The sequence below is a fragment of the Salvelinus fontinalis genome, chromosome 1 (genome assembly GCF_029448725.1).
Source record: "Salvelinus fontinalis isolate EN_2023a chromosome 1, ASM2944872v1, whole genome shotgun sequence".
Classification (NCBI taxonomy): domain Eukaryota; kingdom Metazoa; phylum Chordata; class Actinopteri; order Salmoniformes; family Salmonidae; genus Salvelinus; species Salvelinus fontinalis.
In genome coordinates this window covers 35,766,956-35,781,706 of record NC_074665.1, presented here as the reverse complement: position 1 = coordinate 35,781,706, position 14,751 = coordinate 35,766,956, and positions in this window count along the sequence as shown.

Below are 14,751 nucleotides of genomic sequence, written 5' to 3'. Positions count from 1 at the left end.
GCCTGGACTACAGGTCGACTGATAGGATTTTTCAACGCAGATACCAATACTAATAATTGGAGGACCAAAAAAAGCCGATACCGATTAAAATAAATAAAATAAATAAAATAAATAAATGAAAAATAAATAAATATTTAAAATAATAATAATAATAAAAAATTCAGTAGATTTTTATATATATATATATTTGTAATAAAGGACAATTACAACAATATTGAAAGAACACTTATTTTAACTTAATATAATACATCAATTTAGTCTCATATAAATAATGAAACATGTTCAATTTGGTTTAAATAATGCAAAAACACTGTGTTGGAGAAGAAAGTAAAAGTGCAATATGTGCCATGTAAAAAAGCTAACGTTTAAGTTCCTTGCTCAGAACATATGAAAGCTGGTGGTTCCTTTTAGCATGAGTCTTCAATATTCCCAGTTAAGAAGTTTTAGGTTGTAGTTATTATAAGAATTATAGGACTATTTCTCTCTGTATCATTTGTATTTCATATACCTTTGACAATTTGATGATCTTAATAGGCACTAATCTCGGAAGTTGATAGGATGTCATAAGGTGAATGCACCAATTTGTAAGTCGCTCTGGATAAGAGCGTCTGCTAAATGACTTAAATGTAAATGTAATAGGCTTGAAGTCATAAACAGCGCTGTGCGTCAAGCATTGCACATTTGTGGCCTACTGGAGGTCATTTTGCAGGGCTGCTGCTGGGTCCTGCTGCTGGGTTGTTGCCCTCCTACGGCCTCCTCCACGTCTCCTGATGTACTGGCCTGTCTCCTGGTAGCGCCTCCATGCTCTGGACACTACGCTGACAGACACAGCAAACCTTTTTGCCACAGCTCGCATTGATGTGCCATCCTGGATGAACTGCACTACCTGAGTCACTTGTGTGGGTTGTAGACTCCGTCTCATGCTACCACTAGAGTGAGAGCACCGCCAGCATTCAAAAGTGAACAAAACATCAGCCAGGAAGCATAGGAACACGCCCTGACCGTAGATTGCTTTGTATGTTCCTATTTTTAGTTTGGTCAGGGTGTGATGTGGGTGGGTATTCTATGTCTGGGTATTCTATGTTGTAGGTCTAGGTTTTCTGTTTCTGTGTCTTTGGCCTGGTGTGGTTCCCAATCAGAGGCAGCTGTCTATCTTTGTCTCTGATTGGGAGCCATATTTAGGTAGCCTGTTTTCCCAGTTTTGTTTGTGGGTGGTTGTTTCCTGTTTATTGTTTTGTTTCACCTTTCAGGACTGTTCGTTTGTCGTTTTTGTTGTTTGTCAAGTGTTTTCATATTTTATTTAAAAAAATATGACCACTTACAACGCTGCACCTTGGTCCTCCTCTCCTTATCCAGACGACAATCGTTACATAGTGATTATGTTAAGATTGATTGTTTTTTATAAGATAAGTTTAATGCTAGCTAGCAACTTACCTTGGCTCCTTGCTGCACTCGCGTAACAGGTGGTCAGCCTGCCACGCAGTCTCCTCATGGAATGCAATGTAATCGGCGTCCAAAAACGCAGATTACCGATTGTTATGAAAACTTGAAACCGGCAATGCCAATTAATCGGTCGACCTCTAGCCTGGACCCTTTTGTCAACACAGAACCCCGCCGATTCATCACAACTGGACCGCCGACATGATCGCCCGATGTGGTCTCAACATGCTATTCTGTTACGATGTCGCCAAAGAACCATCTACTAGCCCCGGCCCGCTAGCTTTTCTGAACGCTGTGTCCGCTGCTCGGCTAGCGTAGTAGTGACTACCAAACGGCACCCTGACTCACCTATTGCTGCTCTTTTGACACAACGATCACTCGGCTACACAGCTGATGCCCCATAGACTGTTTCAATAACACGGTACCTCATTTTGTTTACCTGTCGGCCCCAGCCTCGAACTCAGGTCCTGTATTTACCTAACTGACCCGCTCTGCCCATTCATCGACATTTACCCGCTGTTGTCTTAGCTCTCCTGATCAACTCCTGTGATTGCTTTATTCCCCTCTCTAATGTCAATATGTCTTGTCTACTGCTGTCTTGGCTAGTTCTTATTGTTTTATTTCACTGTAGAGCCCTCAGTCCCGCTCAACATGCCTTAGATAGCTCTTTTTTCCCACCCCACACACATGCGGAGACCTCACCTGGCTTAACTGGTGCCTCCAGAGACGAAACCTCTCTCATCGTCACTCAACGCCTAGGTTTACCTTCACTGTACTCACATCCTACCATACCATTGGTCTGTACATTATTCCCTGAATCTATTCTACCACGCCAAGAAATCTGTTCCTTTTTTTCTTTGTCCCCAATGCACTAGACGACCAGTTCTTATAACCTTTAGCCGTACCCTTATCCTACTCCTCTGTTTCTCTGGTGATGTAGAGGTTAACCCAGGCCCTGTAGCCCCCAGTTCCACTCCTATTGGCGCTACCATTTGTTGACTTCTGTAACCGTAAAAACCTTGGTTTCATGCATGTTAACATCAGAAGTCTCCTCCCTAAGTATGTTTTATTCACTGCTTTCGCACAGTTTGCCAACCCTGATGTCCTAGCCATGTCTGAATCCTGGCTTAGGAAGGCCACCAAAATTTCTGACATTTCCATCCCCAACTACAACATTTTCCGCCAAGATAGAACTGCCAAAGGGGGTGGAGTTGCAATTTACGGCGAATATAGCCTGCAGAGTTCTGTCATGCTATCCAGGTCGGTGCCCAAAGAGTTTGAGCTTCTACTTTTAAAAATCCACCTTTCCAGAAATAAGTCTCTCACTGTTGTTATAGACACCCCTCAGCCCCCAGCTGTGCCCTGGACACCATATGTGAATTGATTGCCCCCCATTTATCTTCAGATTTCATACTGTTAGGTGACCTAAACTGGGATATGTTTAACACCCCGTCCGTCCTACAACATAAGCTAGATGCTCTCAATCTCACACAAATTATCAAGGAACATACCAGGTACAACCCTAAATCCGTAAACACGGGAACCCTCATAGATACCATCCTGACTAACCTGCCCTCTAAATACATCTCTGCTGTCTTCAACCAGGATCTCAGCGATCACTGCCTCATTGCCCTGTGTCCATAATGGGTCCGCGGTCAAACGAACACCCCTCATCAAGGTCAAACGCTCCCTAAAACACTTCAGCGAGCAGGCCTTTCTAATCGACCTGGCCCGGGTATCCTGGAAGGATATTGACCTCATTCCGTCAGTAGAGGATACCTGGTTATTCTTTAAAAGAGCTTTCCTCACCATCTTAAATAAGCATGCCTCATTGAAAAAATGTAGAACTAAGAACAGATATAGCCCTTGGTTCACTCCAGACTTGATTGCCCTTGACCAGCACAAAGACATCCTATGGCGTACTGCAACAGCATCGAATAGCCCCTGCGATATGCATCTTTTCAGGGAAGTTAGGAACCAATATAGACAGGCATTTAGGAAAGCTAAGGCTAGCTTTTTCAAACCAAGTGAACCACGCCTGGTTCACCAACTACTTCTCAGATAGACTTCAGTGTGTCAAATGGGAAGGCCTGTTGTCTGGACCTCTGGCAGTCTCTATGGGGGTGCCAGAGGGAGAGCAGGGCTAAGATTGAATCATAATACACCGGCTCCGACGCTTGCCTTATGTGGCAGGGCTTGCAAACTATTACAGACTACAAAAGGGAAGCACAGCCGCGAGCTGCCCAGTAACACGAGCCTACCAGACGCGCTAAATCACTTCTATGCTCGCTCCGAGGCAAGCAACACTGAGGCATGCATGAGAGCATCAGCTGTTCAGGACGACTGTGTGATCACACTCTCTGTAGCCAACGTGAGTAAGACCTTTAAACAGGTCAACATACACAAGGCTGCAGGGCCAAACGGATTACCAGGACGTGTGCCCCGGGCATGTGCTGACCAACTGGCAGATGTCTTCACTGACATTTTCAACATGTCCCTGATTGAGTCTGTAATACCAACATGTTTCAAGCAGACCACCATAGTCCCTGTGCCCAAGAACACAAAGGCAACCTGCCTAAATGACTACAGACTCGTAGCATTCACGTCCGTAGCCATGAAGTGCTTTGAAAGGTTGGTAATGGCTCACAGCAACACCATTATCCCAGAAACCCTAGACCCACTCCAATTTGCATACCGCCCAAACAGATCCACAGATGATGCAATCTCTATTGTGCAATCCACACTGCCCTTTCCCACATGGACAAAAGGAACACTTATGTGAGAATGCTATTCATTGACTACAGCTCAGCGTTCAACATCATAGTACCCTCAAAGCGCATCACTAAGCTAAGGATCCTGGGACTAAACACCTCCCTCTGCAACTGGATCCTGGACTTCCTGACGGGCCGCCCCCAGGTGGTGAGGGTAGGTAGCAACACATATGCCACGCTGATCCTCAACCTTGGAGCTCTCCAGGGGTGCGTGCTCAGTCCCCTCTTGTACTCCCTGTTCACCCACGACTGCATGGCCAGGCACGACTCCAACTCCATCATTAAGTTTGCAGACGACACAACAGTGGTAGGCCTGATCACCGACAACGGCGAGACAGCCTATAGGGAGGGAAGTCAGAGACCTGGCCGGGTGGTGCCAGAATAACAACCTATCCCTCAACATAACCAAGACTAAGGAGATGATTGTGGACTACAGGAAAAGGAGGACTGAGCACGTCGATGAGAGTGGAGCAAGTTGAGAGCTTCAAGTTCCTTGGTGTCCACATCAACAACAAACTAGAATGGTCCAAACACACCAAGACAGTCGTGAAGAGGGCCCGACAAAGCCTATTCCCCCTCAGGAAACTAAAAATATTTGGCATGGGTCCTGAGATCCTCAAAAGGTTATACAGCTGCAACATCGAGAGCATCCTGACTGGTTGCATCACTGCCTGGTACGGCAACTGCTCCGCCTCTGACCGCAAGGCACTACAGAGGGTAGTGCGTACGGCCCAGTACATCACTGGGGCTAAGCTGCCAGCCATCCAGGACCTCTACACCAGGCGGTGTCAAAGGAAGGCCCTTAAAAATTGTCAAAGACCCCAGCCACAGACTGTTCTCTCTACTACCGCATGGCAAGCGGTACCGGAGTGCCAAGTCTAGGACAAAAAGGCTTCTCAACAGCTTTTACATCCAAGCCATAAGACTCCTGAACAGGTAATCAAATGGCTACCCGGACTATTTGCATTGTGTGCCCCCCCAACCCCTCTTTTTACGCTGCTGCTACTCTCTGTTTATTATATATGCATAGTCACTTTAACCATCTCTACATGTACATAATACCTCAATCATCCTGACTAACCGGTGTCTGTATGTAGCCTCGCTACTGTATATAGCCTGTCTTTTTACTGTTGTTTTATATCTCTACCTACCTATAGTTCACCTAATACCTTTTTTGCACTATTGGTTAGAGCCTGTAAGTAAGCATTTCACTGTAAGGTCTACACCTGCTGTATTAAGCGCACGTGACAAATAAACTTTGATTTGATCTGACAGGGTTCAATTTTAAGGCCGACTCTTTTCTCTGTATGCGTCAATGATGTCGCTCTTGCTGCTGGTGATTCTCTGATCCACCTCTACGCAGACGACACCATTCTGTATACTTCTGGCCCTTCTTTGGACACTGTGTTAACAAACCTCCAGACGAGCTTCAATGCCATTCTATTTCACTGGTCACTACCAAAGCCAACTCCTCTTTGGCCACCTTTCCTTCCAGTTCTCTGCTGCCAATGACTGGAACGAATTGCAAAAAATATATATTTTTTAAACCACTGAAGCTGGAGACTTATCTCCCTCACTAACTTTAAATATCAGCTGTCAGAGCAGCTTACCGATCATTGCACCTGTACACAGCCTATCTGTAAATAGTCTACCCAACTACCTCATCCCCATATTGTTTATTATTTTGCTCCTTTGCACCCTAGTATCTCCACTTGCACATTCATATTTTGCACATCTATCACTCCAGTGTTAATTGCTAAATTGTAATTATTTCACCACTATGGCCTATTTATTGCCTTACCTCATTTGCACACACTGTACATAGATTTTTCTATTGTGTTATTGACTGTACGTTTGGTTATCCCATGTGTAACTGTGTTGTTTGTGTCGCACTGCTTTGCTTTACCATGGAGAGGTCGCAGTTGGAAATGAGAACTTGTTCTCAACTGGCCTACCTGGTAAAAGAAGGTGAAATAAATGTTAAAAACAGCTGTATTACATAATTACCGTAATATGCTGGAAACTCTGCTGCCAGCATAATGCTGTGAAAGCACAGTACAGCATGTTACCATTATCAATTTTATAGTACCAAAACTCTTACTGTAATATTTTTACAGTAATTGTAATGAATTAAAAACATTTTTTTTTACAGTATTTTACTCTAATTGCATGGGATTGGTGCAAGAAGGTTGGCTGCTAGGTAATGTGTTTTCATATTACAGCATATCAAATATAAATACAGTATCATTCAAAAGTTTGGACACACCTGTAATGAATAGAAAGCTTTGCAAACTCTTGGCATTCTCTCAACCAGCTTCATGAGGTAGTCACCTGGAATGCATTTCAATTAACAGATGTGACTTGTTAAAAGTTAATTTGTGGAATTTCTTTCCTTCTTCATGCATTTGAGCCAATCAGTTGTGTTGTGACAAGGTAGGTGGGTATACAGAAGATAGCTCTATTTGGTAAAAGACCAAGTCCATATTATGGCAAGAACAGCTCAAATAAGCAAAGAGAAACGACAGTCCATCATTACTTTAAGACATGAAGGTCAGTCAATCTGGAAAATGTAAAGAACTTTGAAGTCGCAAAAACCACCAAGCACTATCATGAAACTGGCTCTCATGAGGACCGCCACAGGAATGGAAGACCGAGTTACCTCTGCTGCAGAGGATAAGTTCATTAGAGGTACCAGCCTCAGAAATTGCAGCCCAAATAAATGCTTCAGAGTTCAAGTAGCAGACATCTGAACATCAACTGTTCAGAGGAGACTGCGTGAAAATCAGGCCTTCATGGTCAAATTGCTGCACAGAAACCACTCCTAAAGGACAAAAAGAAGAAGAGACTTGCTTGGGTCAAGAAATACGACAGACCGGTGGAAATCTGTCTTTTGGTCTGATGAGTCCAAATTTTTGGTTCCAATCGCCATGTCTTTGTGAACGGATGATCTCTGCACTTGTGGTTCTCACCGCGAAGCATGGAGGTGGTGGTGTGATGGTGTGAGGGTGTTTTGCTGGTGACACTGTCAGTGATTTATTTAGAATTCAAGGCACACTTAACCAGCATGGCTATCACAGCATTCTGCAGCGATACGCCATCTCATCTGGTTTGCGCTTAGTGGAACTATTTGTTTTTCAACAGGACAATGACCCAACACACTTCCAGGCTCTGTAAGGGCTATTTGACCAAGGAGAGTGATAAAATGCTGCATTAGATGACCTGGCCTCCACAGTCATCCGACCTCAACCCAATTTAGATGGTTTGGAATGAGTTGGACCGCAGAGTGAAAGAAAAGCAGCCAAAAAGTGCTCAGCATATGTGGGAACTCCTTCAAGACTGTTGGAAAAGCATTCCAGGTGAAGCTGGTTGAGAGAATGCCAAGAGTGTGCAAAGCTGTCATCAAGGCAAAGGGTGGCTACTTTGAATAATCTAACATGAAATATACTTTGATTTGTTTAACACTTTTTTGGTTACTACATGATTCCTATGTGTTATTTCATGGTTTTGAGGTCTTCAATATTATGATACAATGTAGAAAATAGTAAAAATAAAGAACCCTGGAACGAGTAGATGTGTCTAAACTTTTGACTGGTACTATATATCAAATATGTATGAATGCCTTGCACTTCTAGAGGCCTTAACAAATGCTTCAAAACTTGTAGTGACTACAAGGTAAAACATACCAAGGACATGGCAAATAGGTTTGAGGCTTGCTGCCATGCCAATCTGTCCCCTATAAACATTTCATTGTTGGGGACCTACTACAGCACTTTCACTCACAGGTGCAACAATTGTAGCCTCTTACAAGGCACTCCTCAATATGTTAACGAACAAGAAACAAGACCATGCACCCTATATTGGTCAAAAGGATTTTGGCAATCCAAAAAGACAGTAAGGTATTGTGTGTGGTGGAATACAGTACTTTTTTAAAGCAATATACAGTTAAACCAACATTTCATTGGAATTTATGGTATAATTTACCAGTTAAGCCTAAAATCACCCAGAGGCCATTGCAATTTACTGTAAATAAATATGGTACATTGCTGTTTTATTGTAAAATACTGTAAAAACAAGATTTAGAAAGGAAAACACGAAAATATGGGTCATATCTTTGGGCTAGATGCAAGCCGTTTTCTCTGTAGTAATGGCGCAAACAGCGGTCACAAATCAGTTTATTGAGCTCAGTTTATTCACTATGGCACCCAGAGGCTGTGGTATATAGTGAAGCCTAATCATTACAACAATTTGGGGCTGGATTTTTTCTTCTTCTTCCCCTCAATGTTCTGACAGCATGAGGTTGGCACCTGAAACTAAACATTTGAAGTAGGCATAAGTTATCACTGTAAAGAAATGCAGTATGTTGGTCATTTCTACAGGTTTCCAGTTACAGTTAACTGTACTTTTCAGCATTAATTCTGTAAAACAATTAAGGTATTTTACTGTGCATTCTACAATTTTTCACTGAGATTACAAAAAAGTCTTAGTGTATCATCTATTCGATTTCCTTACGATCTAAATGGTATATCTATTAAAGTGGTGAGTAGAAGTTGATTTATTTCTCTGAATAAATATGCATTTGATCAAAAATATTCATTGTTTTCCATAAAATCTCTTTATTTTTCATAGCAAATAGTGCAGACTCCAGATAAAAATAGGCCTATAGGAAAATGTTGTGTTGAATTAATCATGTCTGTATTATGCATTTGAATCACTCAATTTTATAACTTTTTTTTCTAAAACCACATTTGAGAGTTAATATCCCCAGCAACTGGCGCTCAATCGCACGTAAGAATTAGACATTCATCCATGTTTCTCAAACGTAAATTGGTGACGTTTAGGCATTAACTCTGAATGGTTAAGTGAATAGGCTTAAAACAAAAATCTCAAACAACTTTATATCGCTGGATTCAAGTGTGGGGTCAGAAGCAGATGCTTATGCCTATCCTCCACCCTAGCTGAAGCGAAACCTACTTGAAGGTAACAGTACTAAATGTTGCTCCTAGTGGCCGGTTTCCCCGTAATCTCCCGACATCCTCAGACAAGGATGGACATGGAATACTGACTTTCACGGGTGAGCTAGTTTATGAGAGCGATGGCATATGTTTTTATTCAACATTATCAATGATTTTGTGGCAAATTCTTAATGGATATCATTCAACTAAATGTACCCTTACCTAAATATTGAGCAGGCATATGGGCTTGACTTCTATAGTCCTTTGTCTCAGGTTGTCGGTTTGTTTCATTGTCCTCCCATCTGCACTGCAGCTGCCTCTGTCTGCAGTTTTGTTGCAAACAATGTCCATTCACATGTGTTGGTCTATTCACTTGGGTTGGACGTTATGCCCATTTTAGTGTAGGCGATAGGCTTTTGATGAATAAGTCATTTTTCCTCTGGATATATCAAACTACACATTAAATAACACTTATATTGGGGTTTAGGTCTATTTCCAATAAATGTAGTAAAGTTGTCCGATAAACATTAAGACACGGTTTTCTATCACAAACACCTGTCTTGGCATAAGGCTTTGGTAAAAATTACACTTTCCCTTTTAAGGTAAAAAAGCAAAACAACTAATCCAAGAGACTCCAAAAACTGTTGCACGTGCATATCACATACCCGCTGGTCGTTGAAGTAGCGTGTGTTGTCTGCGAGGAGGCTGGTCATCCGCAGGCGCGCTCTGACCGTGACCGGTATAAAGATTCTCCTTCCTTCCTTTGGTTGTTGTTAGTATCTGAGAGTGAGTGATCTCGAAAGTGTCTGCCTCATTACTGCCTCTGCTCTCACACACACACACTTATCCCCATCAGCAGAAGGTGCAGTGAGGCGTGCTAACACGCACGCGCACATGCGCTCTGCCTTGACAAATCAAAGCCGTGAATTTCGAAAATGTCACTCAAAGAAAAAGCTTGATTACTAAAAATATACGTTCATTGCGTAAGAATGCTATTTCAAATCCACAGAACACTCGCCACAATATTTCGAAGTGGTCCTATGTAAAAATTGCTTTACATTCAACTGTATGCAAAGTATGCACTATGTATGAGGGATAGTGAAAAAAATATAAGCATTTCAAATTAATTTTGACAATAACCCTCATTGTAATAGTAGGTAGTTATTTCACAAATTTCTCAGCCTGGAAGAGATTACTCAATGTACCCTAACTAAACCCTTGATGCAGAATAATCGACTAAATGCTAATTAGATTTTATAAAACGTTCCTGTTTAATTGTATGCATAATGTATTTGCCCAATGGCAAGGCTGGACCCCTTGGATAAGAAGGCATTTAATAATGCAACATTGTACAGCCCCTCAGTAGCCTATCATTATTATCACCCCAGTGAGAGGCCAAATTGTGTTTCTCTACTGTAACTTCTACAGAGCTAATGCATTTCCTGAAACTCACATTTACTATCATTACCAATCATTATTTTGTTAATTTCATTCACGTCATATTTCAACAAAAGTGTATAGGAAGATTTATAAATTGTATGGAATATATTTTTAACTTTTTACGTCCATAGGCTACAATCGAATCAATTCAGCATCCTTATTTTCAGACATTGTGGATGAATCATTAATTAACATTTGAGTAGACGTTTCACCAGAAAGTTGCTCTCACTAACCAGAACAATAAAATCTCATGACACATCTACAACACTGCTATCACTTTGATTACAGTAATTGGTGACTGTTGGCATCAATTAACGCTGTGCCCTGGGATGTGTGCCTAGCCACTGCCGTTAACTGGTGTGCTTTCCATGTATTTTATTTAAAATGAATTTAAGTAGGCTTAATTGCAACTTTCACCAAGCATAACAATGTTTATTTGTATTTTTATGTGAAACCATTTTTTTGCCATCTATTCTATGGCCCCACCACCTCAAAGCATAATGCAGGAACTAAAATAATTGTGGATCTTCAGATTTACTTTTAATGCAAGGCAATTCATGTTGAAGTCCAAATGAAGTCTGGTAATTATGGGGCTAGAGAAAAGGGAACTTTCTTGTGCATAGTGAAATGCAGTGGATAGTTAAATAGCCTACAAACATTTAGTTAACTTCCGACTGTGGCAAAGGCTTATTGGGATTTTCATTTACTATTTTTGTCTTTCACATTATTTGTTTTTATACCGAAAAAGGGAAATATGCTGGCTGTTGCCTTCCTATCTTGAGCTGAGTCCTGTCCTCCACAATTCCTCCAGGGGATGCTTGGGGCGAGGAAGCCGAGGTAAAGAGGGACTTGATTTGCGGTATTAGTCAACAAAACTGTCCCGGAAAGATGACGAGAGCTGCCATCCGTGTGTCTTTAGCCCTGGGTTGCGTTTCAAACTCAAAGTAGACAGCCCTCGGCCCTGAATCCTATGTCCTTGGGAATCCCCCGGCCATATTTGCCGTCTGTCCAAATTATTAGCCAAGGAAGAGAAGTTGGCAACTTACTGTAAGCCCCTCAGCCCTCTTTTTTTATAGAGTTTGCGAGTGTACAATTATGTTTACTCCAGGCCTAAATGCCCCATAATTCAATTTGTGATGATTGTATATTCGCTAAGAAAAGTCAGCCAAAACTTAAAACCAAAATTAATATGGAGGTCAACATACAAGTAAGTAAAAACGAATGTAAATAAGTTAGAAATTGTGCTACTAATGTACATGACGGCTCAAACACGTATCATAAAAGTAATGATGTTTTTGTTTGGTTAGCTTTTGGAAACGTTAACTTGCGCGCAACTTTCCCAGACATCACACTTATACATTGTAATTTTCAATTTACCTGATATAATAGGATGTCTGCGGATGCGTTGTCTTCTAGCCAAGCTATGAAATACAATCCATAATTGACTGTATAAAGCACACAACAGTTCCATAATGACTGAAAACACACCCTTGGGATGAACGAGTCACACATTTCCGGGAGAGAGTGGTCCATTTACAATTAATTCATTCTTCCCTTGCCCTGCAGTGTCAGACTTCATCAGAAGTGTCCACTCAATTTGAGGGCTGAGGGGAGAGGGTGTGTCTTTTAAATGTTTGGAATGCAGCCCTGGTGTTGGGAATGTGGATTTTTATTCTCAGACTTCACTCGGTAAAAGGAGAGATGGAAGAACAGGAGAAGTCCTGTCATCGTGCCTTTGACCTATACTTTGACCTTGACAAGTGTCCGTTATTTTCCTTTTCCCAACTGCTTATTGCCATGCAACCCATCCAGTAGTTTGGAAAAGTGGTCTGCTGCCGGAGCAGAAAGGCCGGTTTCCCAATTCATTCTCACATACTGTATCTACAAAACCTCCCTGAGACAAGCTATGCCACCAGTAACTTTTCTGCAGTGGTGAGTATTTATGGATGCCAAGGGAAGCCAGGCATCACCCCACAAAAAAAAAAAAAATGTGCCCGTTTCATAGTTTCCCTTCAATTCGCAAGAGGCTGAATGTATCTCCCAGGATAAAGCATCCAAGCGAGCGAACCAGTGTCTCTCTGTATGCCAGCTATCTGATGCTGTTTGGTCCAAACGAGTATGACGTCATTGCCGGCTGAGCATCTGGGCTCTCTTGACAAAGTGTTAACAAAAATTACCTATCAGTCTTGTGTTCAACTGGGAATGGTCCTGGTGCACCAAAAAAAAGTGGGAAGCCAGCTTGGATTTTGCGTCTCTCCTATCAAATCCCATTGAGAGCATACCTCATTGATAGAAACTTGAATTGTTGCTTCTGGTTGTGTTGTCCTCTGGTGAATAGCTAGCTAAAATTGTCCCTTTCCTAAATTAGCTATGGATGGAGATGGGGATTTGGACTTGTGGTTTTACTTAATTCTCTGTACAGGCCAATGATTATAACTGAGATTCTGATCCAACCATTAATTCATACATTGTTGTGCCCCTGGCCTGAGAGGATGGAAGTTCAATATGTAGCTAGATGTAGAAGGCTAATGTTAACTATCTAACGTTGCCCATAAATGGAAGTTATGCTAGCTAGCAAGCATTTTAGCCAGGTAGCCTAGGACAACAAAAAATAAAAGCTTGTACTGTATGACAGTGACCGTTTCGTCAACATGAAAGAGGATGGCATTGGCGTTTCTCCATGGTTCTGATTTTTGTGTGTGTGTGCGTGTGTGAACGCACACAGAAATCAGAACCATGGATAGCTACATTTAGCTTAATTTTATTGGACAATTGTTTTAAGGTATCTTTGAGTTGTCTCTGTAATAGACTAAGCACAAGTGATTTTGATGTTGAAATGATGCTGAAATAGTGGAGGCAGTTCCTATTTTCTTTGCGACCTGCGATAACTCTGTGGTTCTAAATCAATAGTTGTTTAGTGGTCCGAAAAATGTAAAACATTAACTTGCTTGACCATGCTGTAGGTCATGTTACTGTACATGCAATATGCTTTGTGGGCTTCCCTGGACAGAAGTTGCTATCCGGTTTTGTGATAAAACAAAGGTGTGGTTGAATATATTCTGCCACTGTCTTATTGTCTCTGCCTTTAGGCCTATAATTCATATGCCTTGTGACTGTGATATAACAGGTTATAGAGCAAACAATGCAATTATCACAACACAGAGGTTGTAATATGGGGGGGCTTGGCTTCCCCAATGATTTTTACCCATGCACCGTTACTGTCACGCCCTGACCTTAGAGATCCTTTATTCTCTATTTTGGTTAGGTCGGGGTGTGACTAGGGTGGGCATTCTAGTTTCTTTATTTCTAGGTTGCTCACATTGTATATAGACTTATTTTTCACTGTATTATTGACTGTATGTTTGTTCTACTCCATGTGTAACTATGTGTTGTTGAATGTGTCGAACTGCTTTGCTTTATCTTGGCCAGGTCGCAATTGTAAATGAGAACGTGTTCTCAATTTGCCTACCTGGTTAAATAAAGGTGAAATAAATAAATAAATAAAAAGGTTGGCTTGGTATGGTTCCCAATCAGAGACATCTGTCTATCGTAGTCTCTGATTGGGGATCATATTTAGGCAGCTTTTTCCCACCTGTTTGTTGTGGGATCTTGTTTGTGTGTAGTTGCCTTGAACACTGCATAGCTACACGTTCGTTTTGTTCTTTATTGTTTTTTGCCGGTTCACATAATAAATATGATGAACCCAAACCACGCTGCATTTTGGTCCGATTCTTACAACAACGGTCGGGACAGAAGATCCCACCACCAACGGACCAAGCAGCGTGCCCCGGAGGAGCAGGGATCCTGGGCCTGGGAGGAAAGCCAGGAGTGGAGGACATCCTGGACTTGGGACGAAATAATGTCAGGAGACAAAAGCCTGCCATGGAAGCAGGCGGAAGCAGCTTTGAAGCGTTTTTACTTAAGTACTTTACACCACTGGAAATGACTTCCATCATTGACTGAGAGCGGACATGTCTTCTGTAGAGACATACTAATGAAAACCACATGCTGTATCATTCTAAACTCTGCACGCGGGCTTTGCAAAATACAATAAACATGCCCAAACACATGCACAGCATGCCCAGTGAGTAACCAGCTAGCATTATCTGAAATTATATTTGACAAAATGCACCACAAATATTCACAAA